Source organism: Cygnus olor, chromosome 11, assembly GCF_009769625.2.
Source record: "Cygnus olor isolate bCygOlo1 chromosome 11, bCygOlo1.pri.v2, whole genome shotgun sequence".
NCBI classification, from domain to species: Eukaryota; Metazoa; Chordata; class Aves; order Anseriformes; family Anatidae; genus Cygnus; species Cygnus olor.
Genome location: NC_049179.1, coordinates 20,699,297 through 20,712,395, shown reverse-complemented (window position 1 = coordinate 20,712,395; position 13,099 = coordinate 20,699,297). Strand labels below are relative to the sequence as shown.

The 13,099-nt window shown below is 59.7% G+C and overlaps 1 protein-coding gene and 1 long non-coding RNA gene across 2 annotated transcripts in view; one reads left to right on the top strand and one right to left on the bottom strand.

The window, feature by feature from the left end:
• CORO2B (coronin 2B) overlaps positions 1-4,781 on the bottom strand; it is a 31,985-nt gene extending 27,204 nt beyond the window's left edge. The window contains 1 exon segment of the mRNA XM_040570188.1: positions 4,493-4,781. The gene's annotated coding sequence lies outside the window, so the exon portion shown is untranslated.
• Positions 4,782-6,536: 1,755 nt separating this feature from the next.
• LOC121076185 lies at positions 6,537-12,869 on the top strand. The gene is made up of 3 exons (XR_005823384.1): positions 6,537-6,785; positions 7,261-7,402; positions 7,871-12,869. It is a non-coding gene; the product is annotated as an uncharacterized LOC121076185 (long non-coding RNA).
• The last annotated feature ends 230 nt before the right edge of the window (positions 12,870-13,099 follow it).

Genomic DNA, 13,099 nt, shown 5'->3' with positions numbered 1-13,099 from the left:
GTCCTTGTGCACAGTTCCCTATTTATGAGCAAAGCCTGGGCAGCACAAACACAAGAGGGTTTTCCAGCCGCCGCATCGCTGAATCTCAACTAAAAATATTCTCCAGCCTTGATTCCGAGACAGCAAGAGGCAGAGAGCTCTGCCCCAAAAGCCATTAGCAAAACCCCATGCAATGACAAATCCCATTAATCTACTTGCTGCATATGTTGGTTAGCCTGCACCTACTTCCTTTAACGCGAGGCTTATTAATATGATTTGGCGCCGATCCCCAAGCACCATCACCCAGCACACGCAGCATTGCCCTAAATTTGGGTTTAGTGACCGTCCGGAGAAGACTTCCCCAGTCAGTTCTCCAGAAAAGAAGTCAAGCTGTGCTGCCCTAAGCCTATTTTCCGCAAAGCCATTTTGCCTGATAACATGGCCCGGTGCCTTCAGTCAAGCTTTGTATCGATCGAACCAGCAATCAGCTTTTCCACAGGCAGCACTTGTCCCAGACACTAAACCTGCCCTTAGTGGCACAGCAGAGGACGGGGCCACCAGGGCCAGCACCTCCGCGGTGCTGTAGCCACCCTCCCACGGGCCCTGAGGTAATAATTACTGCTTGACCATGTCTGGCTGCGTCGCTTCTTTACCATTTTTGATCACGACAGGCCACGGACGCAATTTCCTCTCCGGGTTTTTGGTTTTGGCTTCATCTACTCAGTGAACTAAGAGGATGAGCTGTTATCTAAGCAGCATAGCTTGATGACTAATACCAATTAATAGATAATAAACCAGAGGAGCCCATCGGATAATTCTGTCTAGTGCATGCCACAGGACCTCCCAAACTGCATCCTTTCTAAACCGTGCCCTTTAGAAAAGCCTCCAGTCATTTTAAAACTATATTTCCCGAATTAAGACTCCCTTGGGCCCCTGTTAATTTGTGTTCATGGTTAATTATTCTTTGGGAACAGCCTCTGGCAATGGGCAGGAGCTGGAAGCACCACACCAAGCCAGTCCCAGTCATCTGGGGTGCAGAATTGTTCACCCCCAGCAAAGCCCAGCCCTCCAGCAACGCTCCACTTGCTGCAAAACCCATGCCCGGCAGACAGCGTTTTGCTGCTCCCACAGCTAACTTCTCGCTTGCTTTTATGCGAGCTTTGCCCCTTAATGAACATGGAGGTCAGTGTCACGCATCCCTGCTAGCAGCTTTATCAAGAGAACACGCAGCTCCGGGCAAAATACCAGGCGAGTTTGGGAAAATCTGCTTCCCAAGTATTTCTCTCCTTCAGTTTTCTGCCAGGGGTCTGGTCCCAGCAGCCTGATGGGTGCCGTTGTCCCTCGCACCCCGGCGGAGCACAGCTGCGTCCCGAGGGCACAGCAGGTCCCTGAAGTGGAGACAGATGTCGGGCTGCGTCTGGGGAGAGGCGCTCTCCGTGTGTTGCTGCTGCTAGCAGATTTGTTTGGCTTTGTGGCATGGGCCCTTCTCTTTATACATAATGGGTTTGGCCTGTTTTCCTGCTTGCACGCAACGGATCCCAAACCTGTGCCCCAGACCCCCCCTAAGCCAGCTGAGCTGCAGCAGGGATGAATTTGCCCCTGACTCCTAGAGCAAGTCTCAGCTGAAGGCCATCCATTGCTTTGCTGGATCTGACTGCAGGGCCTGGAGAAAGCAGAGGTGGTGCTGGGGAGCATGGCACGGCATGGCATGGCATGGCACGGCACAGCACGGAGCACGATGCAATAACTCAGTGATGCACAGGAGGCCTCACAGCATTCAGGCAGATCCCCGAGCGGGAGGAGTGGGCTCTTTTCGCCTTGCAATCTGCCCTTCTCCATCCTATTTATAACCCGACTCAACTCTCCTGGGTAGGAAACTCCCACGGCAGAGCGACGTCTGGGGATGCGCCGCGCTCGCTTGCATTCCTCGCTGTGGGAGGGAGGGGGCGGCTCAGGATGCGAACGAAACCAGCTCGCTTCGCATCCTGACAGCACTTCTCGGCCCCCTCCTCGCCTTCCCCCGGCCCCCACGCTCCAAGAAAAGCTTTCTGTGTCCCCACGCCTCGGGCGTGCGCTGAGCTAGCTCTACCTGGCGCTGGGCACCTGGGCCTGGCTATCCTATCTGTTTTCCTCTAGATGCGAATTGCTCAGGAATGTTTGCCAAGGTTGTAAAACCGTTCCCACTGCCACTGTTTGCAGCAGCTGCTGGGAAGTGGCCCCAGCTTGGGAGTTGTTGTAGGAACACGGCGTGGGACTGTCCCTGCCGCGCTGGGGGCTGCAGGCGGCGCTGGGACTCAGACACCTGCTCCTGGGCAGCTGTGGGGAGCCCTGAGGCTCTCCTCCCATGGGCACAGGCACAATTCCCAGTTCCCAAACACTCCAGAGCCGTCCCCCAGAGCACCTTGGCTGCCAGCTCCCTGCGAGCAGCCAAAACCACACTGAAAAGGCATCTCCTGTCCCACAGGTGCCTGTGCTGCTTTATTCCCCTTCCACGTCTCCGTGCCAGCCTCGTGCCCAGGAGGGTGCCATGGGCTCAGGACACTTTTGTCACTGCAGAGCTGGGGCCTGGCTCCCAACCTGCACCGATGCCATGGCACCTTCAGGGCCCTGCTAATACCTTCCAAAGACAGTCCATATTGCAAGGAATAAAACCCACGGGGTGTGTTAGGGCTTTACAGGGCCTTAGCAGAAGTGTACTTGGCGCACGCAGTACAGATCATCCCAGTATACACCTCTGGTCCCTGAAAACCACAGCAGCATCCTCCCCCGTACTCCTGAACACGCTCTCCTCACAGCCTGGCCTTTTCTCAGTGTAGCTCCGAATAAATCTGTTTACACTCAGGAGAAAAAAAAAAAAATCACAAGTGTTAAGAAGCTCTACAAATTAATCAGCCTGGCTTAGGTCCGTGACACTTTAATATCAGCAGGTTCGCAGTTCTTTTAACCCGAGTGACCTTTTGGGCCAGCCCATCAATCCCCCTCTCAGCACCCAGAAGGGCTGGAAGTGTTTTTCCTTCCACAAGTGCTGCTGGGTTTGTCCGGCCGGCGGGGACCTCGGGGCAGCACGACGCAGCACGGCGCGCATGGAAATAGCCAACAACGGACCAAAACACTGGTGACCGCCCAGCAAGAGCGGAGCAGGCAAAATGCAAGTTGTCTGCTAAGGAGCGAGAAGCAGGGGAGTAATTCCTCCTCTCTTCACCTGGGCACGCACCAGCGCCGGCCCTGGAGCTGCTTCAGGCTCCTCAGCAGGGAGCTGCCATGTCCCGGGCACGCTGGTGCCAACACGCGTGTCCCCACCGCGTCCCCTCCTGGCAGGGAGGGTGGCACGGGGGGGTGACAGGCAGCAAGTGGGGCTCGGCTGCTGCTCCCCCCGGGAGCACGCACCAGGGCAGTGAGCTCAGCACCGCGCATTGCCAACATCTATTGCAGCAGGCAGAGGCTTTGTCTGGGCCCTGAACAGAGCGTGCTGCAGAAAGCGGCTCCATCCTCGGTGCTCGGCGAGGGCTGCCCGGGGCTGGTGGCGTTGCCCTGGCCCAGCACTGCCTGTGCCCGGCCCCTTTGGGCCACACCAGAGCCCCGACCAGTGCTGTGGACCCAGGGGGTTCCTCGCTCGGGGCATCCCCTTGAGCCTGTGAGCCCCCAGCCTCATCGCACGGCCACCTCCTGCTGGTGGGGCTTGGGCCACGAGGGTCCAGCTTGGACCACTCCGCTCCCCTGGGCCAGCCGCTCTCCCCAGGCGCTGCCCCAGCAGCCACAGAAACGGCACGGGGTGCTGTGTGCCCCCCAGCACCACCGTACCCCAGCAATGCTGGGGATGCTCTGTGGCCCCCCCCAAGCAATGCCCAGGATGCTCTGTGCCCCCCCGGAAATGCCTCTGGGTGCTCTGTGCCCCCCAGCACCACCACCCCCAGCACTGCCCCAGCACCCTAAGCCTGCAGCAGGCCGGGGGGGGGGTGGGACACTTGCAGCTCCCCAGCACCGTGAGCAGGGCCAGAACCGGGGGGCAGCCCCCGGGCACCCCGACCCTTCCCCTCGGCAGGGCTGGGGGGGGCGGGGAGTCCGAGCCCCCGGGCTGGTGCAGGGGCTGCTCTCGGGGCAGTTTGGGGACCGGGACCCCCCGCCTCGCTCCCAGGGCTAGGATGCTCGGATGGGGGGACTCTCCCCCATCTCCCCCATCCCCTTCCAGCCCGGGTTCCCCCCCATCCCCATCCCCTCCCTGCCCCCCCCCGGCCCCGCAGCCACCTGTAGGGCTCCGAGCGTTGCGGGGTGCCCGCAGCTCCCCCCCCTCGGCCTTCCCCCTCCCCACGGGCGCTTCTCCAAGGGTTAAAAATGCAGCAGAGCCGCCCGGGGCCGAGAGCCGGGAGCCTCCGGGAGCCCCCCCCGGGCCCCGGTCCGCGATCCCCGGTGCCGGCACCTGGCGGCCGGCGGGGCGTGGGAACGGGCGCAGCATCCCCCGGGGGGTTGCGGGGGGGGGAAGGACGGACGGACGGACGGACACACAGCTCCTTACCTCGGTGACAGTCATGCAGGGAGGCGAGCAGGGCGAGCAAGCTGTCGGGGGGGGGGGGGGGGGGGGGAGGGAACCAAAAGAAAAAAAAAAAAAAGGGAAAAAAAAGGGAAAAAAAAAAAAAAAATGGAAAAAAAAATACAGGAAGGTGGCGGTTTTCTTTTTCTTTTTTTTTTTTTTCGTTGTTTTTTTTTTTTTTTTTCCCCTCGTTTCCCCCGCCCCGAGCCGCCGCCGCTTTCTCCCCGCGGAGCTCGGCTGCAGGCAGCGGCCGGGGCCAGCCCCCGCCCCCGGGCTGACGGAGCTGGCGGGGCCCGGCTGGCAGCGGGGGGGGGCCGCGGGAGGGGGGGGGGGGGGGGGCGGGCGAGGAGGGGAAGGCCCCCGGGAGTTAACTCCTTGACAGCCAAACTTCCCCTCGATTTGGGGGGGGGGGGGGGGAGGTGAGCACCTGCTACGCCCCCCCCCCCGCACCATCCCTCCACCCCCCCCCCGCGTGGGACAGCGCAGAGCAGCCCCCCCGAGGGATGGGGGGGCCACGGCTGTTCCCCCCCCCCTCCCCCCCCCCGGTGCTGTCTGTAGTGAGAGCTGGGCTGTGGGGTTTGCACCTTGCTGCCTGCCCCCCCCTCCCCCCCAAAAAAATGAGCGTTTGCAGCTCCTGCAGGGGAAATTGTTCCCGTGGCCGTGCGGCGCTGCTCGGTGTGCCAGCGTGAAGCAGCCACAGCCAAGGGGGTTTTCTCTGCAAAGCAGGGCTGCACCGTGGGGCATCCCCGTGCACTGAGGCTGCTTTGGAGGGTCAGGGAATTCGGGGGGGGGGGGGTCCTACAGCATCCCTAACCTCGGGTGCGAAACCTGCCCGGTCGTCGTGCTGCGTTGCCGAGGCTCCGTGTAACCCTCAAACCCAGGGGAGCGCCTGCACATGAACTGTGGCCTGGGGTCAAAGCGAAGAAATCCTGACCACCAGTCACTGCCAGCGCCCTCCACTCTGTCCCGGAGCTCTCGGTCCTGTTTCCTAGGTGAAGGGCACTCGCATGCACAGGGCGACTGGGGAGGCGGGTGTCCCCTAAATCCCATGGGGCTGGGTGCCTGAGGACCCCAACAGGCTGGGGACAAACAACCGCTAAGAGGTCACTGGTGCAGGAAGAAACGTGGGTAGTCTGATCCCATTTCCTCTTCCCAGCATGGAGCAAAGCGACTCGGCCACGCTGCCCAAAGGCTGGGCCCTGCACCCTTGCACACCCTTCCCCACCCTTGCACCCCCTTGCTAACACAGGGTTTGCACCAGCGGTGAGACACGGGCATGTGGTCACTTTTCTAAGGTTCCCCACCGCTGGAGATGAGAGGCAATATTCAGAAAAAGTAGCGTTTTAGCCACTTTAGCTCCTTGTCTCCAGGCGAGGTGGGAAGGAAAGCAGCAGGCTACAAGCTAGGCAGGGAATTATCCAGGCAGTAGATTAGACATTGCACCCACTTATTTTGTTGTTGCTGAATTCAAAATACTCGAGACCAAAAACAAATGCATTTCCAATTCCCCTTACAGAGAAGTACTCCGCCAATAAACAAAGGATTTCCTTTTCATAAGGAGATTATACGGCCAAGAGTCTGATGAAAGATTATTGAGTTTCATTCTTGTGCTGAGCTCCCCCATAAGATACCAGCGGGTCTGATAACGAGCGAATACCGAATAACAAATGCCCATCCGCCCGGTCTTCTTCTGAAAAGCAACTCTGTGTGCAAAGATAAACCATGTGCTGGACTGGGAACTGTGGGAAAGGCTAACGCAGTTAACGTGGAGCTCATGACGTTGGCCAGCAGAACAAGCCACCTCTAATTCCCGAGCCCAGCAGTGACCTCTCCCAACAAAAACCCCATTTTTCCCCAAACGGAGGCCGGAGCAGGAGGCTCGGTGCAGATGGACGATGCTTAAAACCAAGCAGCACCTGGGAATTGACACCGAGGCCCACGTAAAGCCAAGCGGGGGGGAACAGGAAAGAGGTTCCTGCAAAGCCCTGGAAATGCTGCAGGGAAAACTCGCTGCTATCCCAGGCACATCAAAATCCGCCGCTTTGAGAGCGGCCCCGTGCCTGCTGTGGAAGTAGCAGCGCCTCTTGCGCTCAGCTGGAGCTGCTGGGATTAATTAGCACCAATTAGCTGATGGAAGCAACCCATGAACCGGGACAGCTGATAAAGGTAGGGCAAGAGGGAAGGGTGCATGGCTGGGGGGCCATGAGCTGGGGCTGCAGCCCCATGGGCACCCATTTTGGGGTCTCTGCGTGATTCCCAGCAGGAATGGCATCGATGGGTGCGTGGGGCACTGCTGACAGCAAACGGGCCCTGGGCTCTGCCCCCCGGCCAGGAAAATAGCAGCTCCAAGCCCAAATCATCGGGCTTTTGGCAGGCTGGAAAGGATTTTATTATATTTGGGGCTCAAATCTAGGTGGTAATAGACTGCATGGGCTTTGCTGCTGCTTTTTGTTGCTTTTTTTCACGGTGCTTGCTCCCCTCCCACACCACGCATGGGCGCTGCCGGCAATCCTGGCACAGCCCCTGGGGCCAGGAGGTGCTCAGCACCCGCAGAATTAACACCTCCTGCTGGCGTGGTGTGGGTCCCCTCCTGGCCTCCTCTGGGGAGCCCCCAGGAAAAAAAAACGAGGCCCTGTGCTGCATGCACGGCTCATGGGAATGTGTCTAGGAGGTGTCTGGGATGGTCACCGGGGAGGCTCGCGTGGGGCTGGGCTGGACCACGCAACCCAAACCCTGCCTCTGCTGCCCAGCAGAGCCCTTGCTGGAAGGGAGCCTGGATCACCCACGCACAGCACGTCCCATGGGTGATGCTCAGAGAGGAGCTGGCGCAGAAGCCTGCGGTGCCACGAAGTCCTCGAACCCCTCTGAGGGGCTCCGCCCTGGTGTTATCTGCAGGTGAAATTTGGAGCAGGATGCGGGTTGGGGTCCCACAGCCCCGTGATGGGGCCATCCTGCCCGGGGGCAGGGTGCTGGGCAATGGCCTTGCAAGCCCACAGCACACAGCTGCTGCGCAATGGATGGTGCAGGGGTGGAAAAGAGTGGGAAGGGGGGGTGGGGGTCTTTGTGCAGCTGGACATCAGGGGACCCTGGGACATTGTGGGAGGAGGCACATCCCTCAGGGCGAGCCAAGTCCCTAGGCATTGCTCTAGCAAAGCACACCCACCCCAGGCAGACGGTGCTCAGGGGCCTGAGCTGGGCTAATTAACAAAAGATTTTTGGAAACCCGGCTGGGGGGGGGGGGTATGCGCGTGTGCCCCCCCTCCCATCTCGCTGCATCTGGCGCCCAAGCGCCGAGCTCTGCTGCGTTTCCGCCCTTCCTGCCGCACCGCTCATCCCACCCCTTTATTTATCTGTGCCTTTAAGTCACTGCTGCTGCTGAGCGGCAGAAAGGAGATGCTGCCTGGCTGGATGCGAGCAATTAAGCGAGAATTGGGAAGGTTGGAGCCTGCCTGGCTGGGCCGCACGGCGGTGGGCACAGTGGTGCAAGGAGCACGGCCCCAGTGCCCGTGGCCGAGCCGTTCACACTCCATCCCCAGCAACAATGCATCACCTTGCTCAAGAGAAGCTCCGGAGAGAAATATTGCTGAGGCCCATCCCGAATCGTAAGTCTGCAGGACTCCACCAGCCCGTTACTCAATATTTGGCAGCCTGAGCTGGGCTCAGCTCCGGGGTAGACTCCAAGGCTGACCCGGTTACCCCAGGGACCAGTTTGGCTCTTCGTTTGATGAAACCCTTGGAAAGACACAAACTCCTGTGCATGGGTCTGTGCTCGCGGATGTCTGAGGCTAACGGGGAGGCAGCATGTAATTCACTGTGCCCCCAGAGGCCCTGGTCATGAGATGATTCACGAATGGCACGGGCGAGTCGCTCGCTGCCAGCCCCCAAGGCTCTGCTGCGGTGACACCGGCCAGGTCCTCGTCCCTGTGCCAGGTGTGCCGAGCTCCTGGCTGCGGGGAAGCAAGTCCTCGACTTCCCAGGTCCGTGCTGGGTCTCAGCAGCACCAATCCCCCTTAAATGAGGAAAGTCTGCTCCTCCATCAGTGATTCTTAAGGAGAAATCCTCGGTGTTGGGTCCTTGCCCTGCTGGAAATGAAGTGCAGCGCCCAGCGATGCTCCCACCACCAGCCTGGTGGGGTGGCCAAAACCAGCGCGTTGTTCGCACTGGCTAAAATTGCATTGAAATAAATACAGTGTAGAGACTACATGCAGCCTGTGCATGGCAAATTATCCCGGATTATCCCCAGAGTTAGTGCAGCTGTGAGTGATATGGAGGTTAATGTTTGGGTTTCATACCAGATAATTTATAGCGAAGTCCGGGGACGGGCTTTTATCTGCTTTGATGAAAGTTCATCTGGAATAACAATACTTGGTAGAACCTAGTGCTTGGATCGCGCTGCAAACCCATGCCCTTGTGCCTGAAAGCAAGATGTTTCCATTTAAAAACACTGTTAGCAAGAACAAACATCTCCCTATTGCTGCTCTCGCTGCTCTTCTCCGCTGCAGTCATCTGGTTTGGATTAGGACTGGATAAGGTCCCGCTCTGCTCAAGGAAACGAGGAGGGGGACTTGGAGCCTGTTCTGCTCATTCGCAAATGTGAGCTGAACGTGGCGCCCAAACGCAGACAAAATGAGCTTCGACAGGCGAGGGGAATCAAGAGACGTCGCAGCTCCTCCCGGTGGAAAGACCCCTTCCAGCAGCACTGGAGGTGGATAGTGGGAGCTCGTCCACCTCGGAGCAGCCCCAGATGACAGAAAACCGCCAGGACCGGTAGAAATGATCCTTGGCAAGGGGATGCTGCAGGCGAGGTGCAGGTTTGGGGGTTCCCTGCTCTACCCTGGGAGGCTCCCGACCAGCACCCCTGGCTCCCATCACCATCCTGGCCCCATAAGGCTCATGGCAAGCTGCTGTTCCCTACGGGCAGGGTCCAGGAGCAGCCCCACAGCCCCCCCCCCTCACCCCACCTCTTTGGCTGCTGGGGGCAGAGCCTCGGGGAAACGCTGCTCCCAAGAGAAGCCAAGGGAGAGGGAGCCTCCGAAAAAGCTCCGGCAGCTTCTTGTGGCTTGTTGTTTACATAGCGCCTGCTCCGAGCCGGCTCTTGCCATAGCTGCTAATTTGATAGCATGTGATGAATGGGAAAGGCTGTGCAGGAAACAGGGGAAACCGCCACCGCGTCACGGAATGGAGCACAACGAGAGAGGGTGAAAAGAAATGCGTGGATTTGGGGGAGATGGAGGGCTAATAAATCTGTATTTATACATATATCCCCATTATGGGTGCTCAGCTTGGCCCATATGCGTAGGTCGGCGGTCGTAGCAGTGCCGCTGCGCGTCATACATGTAAAGCAAGAGCCTGCAGAGCAGTGCCACCTCCTGCACCTGAGCAGCAGCACGGGAAGGGAAGGACGGTCACTTGCTGCAAGTGAAGAGCTGAAGTCCTCGATCCCCAGGGGAGCAATTCAAACACGTGCAGCGCTCCTGAAACACGGCAGAAATAGCGACCTGCTTGGAGTCTGTGTCCTGCCTCGGGTCGCTGGCCTGGACGTGGGGTCTGAAATGGCCCCAGCTCTCTGCAGAACAGCCACGGCGTGCGTTACCTGCAGGGCAGCCGTTGTGCTTTTAGTTTTCCACTCTACCCGAAGCCAATTGCGGGTGTTTGGGTGTTGTTTGCAGCAGGCAAAGTGCTCTGAGCTCAGCTTCATCAGGTGCCAATTAGCAAAGAAAACTTGTCCTGTTGGCAGTGACTTTTGACAAATATCTCGGGGAGAGAGATTTCTCCAGCAAGACAAGCTGGTCTTCAGCTTTGAACCTGTTTTCACCCTGTCCCCGTGGTCACAAGATGTCCCCACCCGCATTCCCCCTGTTCAGGCAGAGCCCGCTGGTTTGCAGCAGCACCCATGGGTGGCCCTGGTGGTGGCTTGTCACGGTCTCCAGGTGCCACATGGAGCATCCCTCTGCTCTCAGGCGTTCCTTTCCCTGTATCTCAGAACAGGCCCTGGCTGCTGTGATCTGTGGGCTCTGGGCTAAGCGGGGTGAAACCCCCCTGAGGTCGGCGTGTTTTCCACGGTTTTCAGGAGGAGGCTGGGCTCTTCCTGCTGAACCGGGGCTTTGTGGCTGGCGGCACACAAGACCTCACAATTATTTCCCAAAAGGAGCCCTCTGACAGTGCTCGCTCTCTTTTGATGTGCTGGGCGGTTGTGGGTTTTTGCGGCTCCGTGTCCCAACAAGGAAACACGCTGTGTTCCCGGTGACCTCCCCGACACACCGCCAGGGATGGATTTACGGCTCCTCCCGTGCACAATTGCTATTGATGTCGGCAGCTCTGGTCACAGACAAAGGACCGGGCAGCATCCCCCTGCGCCACCCGCCCTCGCTGTGTTTTGGGGAGGTTTGCTGCCCTTCGGCAAGGAGAGGGCTGCTGGGCGTTTGGTGGGAAGAGCTTTTCTGGTTCGGAAAACCCAACGCGTGCAATGCTGAGAGCTGGAATCAGATCTCACGTCTGGGTGCGGGTCAATGGGTGCTGGATCCCAAGCCTGGGTCAGACGCTGCTGCCCATGGAGGTGTGAAAGCAGAGCCCCCTCCTCCTTTCTGCCTGAGGTGCAGCAATGCCCTTCCTGCTCCTGTGCTCTCCTGCTGGAGATGCTCCGGCCAGCAGCCGGGATGGATGAGCTCCCCGGGAGCACAGACAAAAGAGTAAATGAATACCGAGTGGGAAAACCCAAGGCATTTAAAAAGATCATTTGGAAACAGCTTTTCCCCGGTCTGCCCGAGGCGGGCAGCCCTCCTCGCACTGGTGGCTGTGCTTGGTGGTACCCCCAGCGTTTCCCTTGCATTTCTCCTCTTCTTCTAGTGCCCATGGCTGAAGCACAGGAGAACAGGGGGAAAATATCAGGTTAAAACCATGCTCCGGGCTCCAGCCTCAGCCTCTCAGCTCTTACAGGGGCTGTGCCCTGCCCAGCAGCATTTGGGTGACGTGGGACCCACGGGCTGTGGATGCATCCCGAAAGGTTCCCGGGGTCTTAATATTGTCTGGGAAGAACACGCAGAAGTGACAGGCAGGTGCAAGGCAAAGTCTCCCAGCGGGACGCAGGCTGAGTCCCCGTGAGCAAATTTTCTGCCCCTCATCATTCTGCGTCCCCCTGGCTGAGCTGTGACGGCTCAGACAGTCGCATGCCTGACGGTGATTTATATTAAGCAGAGGCCAGATTCAAGGCTGCTCTGAGCCGCATCTCCTGCTGGGGAGAGGCACGGGTTGGATTTGGAGACATGGAGGATCCAGTGGCAGATCGGAAAGTGGCAGGACTCGGGAGCTCTCCCTGCAGGGAGGAGGATGTGGAAATAGGACTCCATTTTAAGCAGAGAGCCCTGGCAGGAGTCCTGGGCTGTGGGAAGCCAGCCCGGGCAATTTAAGAAGGGTTTTCCATAGCTCGTGTCTGTTGTTTGGTGAGCGCGTTTGGCACTCGCATCCAACGCGCATTTTAAAGGGAAACACGAAACGCCTGGCCCACTTGCTCTTTTTCCCCTCACAGCACGAGCAGCCCCAAACTCCCCGGGCTCGGGGGCAGCAGGGAGTGGTGGCACCGCTGACAATTGTCCACCACGTCCCTGTCAGCCCCTGGGGGGGGCGAAACGGCCAGGCCCACTCCATCGCTCCTGCTGGTGCCCACGGGCTGCCCACCAAGGATCCCTGGGGCCGTCACAGGGCCACATCCAGCACTCAGGAACCACCCCACTGAAGCCCCTCGTCCCCCCAGCTCCCCCAACCTCTGCAGCGTCCCCACGCCTCCCCATGACGTGCAGTGGGATGGAGACGGGGATGGCACCTCCCGGTGAAGGGTTGCTCAGGGCTGAGGTCCCGGCACTGCCCGGCCCTGCCTGGGAATCCGGCTGCCCCAGCCCCTTGGGTGCTGAGCACAAGCCCCAAACCTGGCCCTTTTCCCAGCGGCTTTCGCGTGCCGCCCCCTCGGTGGGGCAGAGCAGCCCTTGGGGCTGATGCAGCGCCTCGGGTGCTGCGCCTACACGCGCTGCGGCACCTCCGGTCCCAGGGGGCTGCTCCGGGGTGCGCAGCACCGTGCTTACGGGGCCGATCGTGGGGCTCAGCAGCGTTTCGGGGGGACCGAGCCCAAGGCACGGCAGCGCACGAGGCCCGAGCCCGGGCTCCGCAGCATCGGCGGCCGCGTTTGCCCTCTAGCGCCCGCAGCCGCCCTGCGCAGCGCCGCACCCGGACCGCCCGGGGGGGGCTCGCTGGGCGTGTGCTCCAGCCACCACAGCGCCCACCGAGGCTACGAAAGGGGTGGGTATTTTTAAGGAAACTCTATGGTTCTAGGATAAAATGCATCGCTCTTCCCCCGCCGGCAGGTATTTTAAGCCAGGGAGGGGAGGCTTGAGGCAGCCGGGCTAATTGTGCGTGGGGTGATGGCACGGGGGCAGAGCTCCTGCAGGGGCAGGCACGGGTATGGGGCTGGTATGGGGTGGGGATGGGGGATGGGATGGGATGGGATGGGGATGGGATGGGATGGGGATGGGATGGGGCAGGGATGGGGATGGGATGGGGCATGGGGATGGGATGGGATGGGGATGGGATGGGGATGGGGGA